Below are 1,109 nucleotides of genomic sequence, written 5' to 3' on the forward strand. Positions count from 1 at the left end.
TTGCTTAATTTTCCTTGGCATTTAGAGTTTTAAAAAAATCTGAGATTACCTGGATTTCATTTCTCTGTAGATTATCCTCTTCTTTCCTTCTTGAATGCAAATTGGATATCTTTCTTTTTTTAAAATATATTTTATTGACTTTTTTTACAGAGAGGAAGGGAGAGGGATAGAGAGTTAGAAACATCGATGAGAGAGAAACATCGATCAGCTGCCTCCTGAACACCCCTTACTGGGGATGTGCCCGCAACCAAGGTACATGCCCTTGACCAGAATCGAACCTGTACCACTGTCCACAGGCCGACACTCTATCCACTGAGCCAAACTGGTTAGGCCTGGATATCTTTCTTTATCTTTTAACATTAAAATTACTTGTTCCTTGAAGATATGTTCATTCATCTTTGTATATCCAGTATCTTGCAGAGCATATGGCTTATGAATACCAAATGAATACATCCATGAATAAAGACACATATTAAGTTTAGGTAAACTTAAAGTCATACCACAGTTTCTCTGCCTCACTATCAATCCGAAATTTAGCTGACATTGATGCAACTTAAGAGAAGTCAGATATGCCACACTATAGTCATTATATATGTGACATGTAAATTCATAGACTTTATACATGTGGTTTTCAGAATTACCAAGACCTGAAAAGCAATTATGAACATGCAGAAAGCTTTGCCACTATTAGAACCCAACCCAAATTAGCCATTCTTTCAATGCCTTTATTATCTAGCAAACTTCAGGGCCGTCCTCAAAACATTCAATCTTTTACTATGGAGAGTTGATATGATAAGGAACAAAAATGAAACCTAATTTTTTTAAGCCTTTAATTCTTTGAGTAAAACAAAATCCTTGTCAAAGACATAAAAACAAAATTATGTGTAAGGTTGAAAAATGTTTTTTTCTTCTTTTTATATTTTTCCCTTGGGTACCTCCAAATCGGTTTCTGTCCATGGAAATAGAATCCTGTCAGAATTTCAGCAGCAATCATTTATGATCACACACTATAGAAAGAATGTTTGGCCCCTGCCGGTGTGGCTCAGCAGGTAGAGCGTAGGCGTGGGGACTGAAGGGTCCCAGGTTTGATTCCCGGTCGGGGAACATGC

This window comes from Myotis davidii, unplaced genomic scaffold, assembly GCF_000327345.1.
Source record: "Myotis davidii unplaced genomic scaffold, ASM32734v1 scaffold62, whole genome shotgun sequence".
Taxonomy (NCBI): domain Eukaryota; kingdom Metazoa; phylum Chordata; class Mammalia; order Chiroptera; family Vespertilionidae; genus Myotis; species Myotis davidii.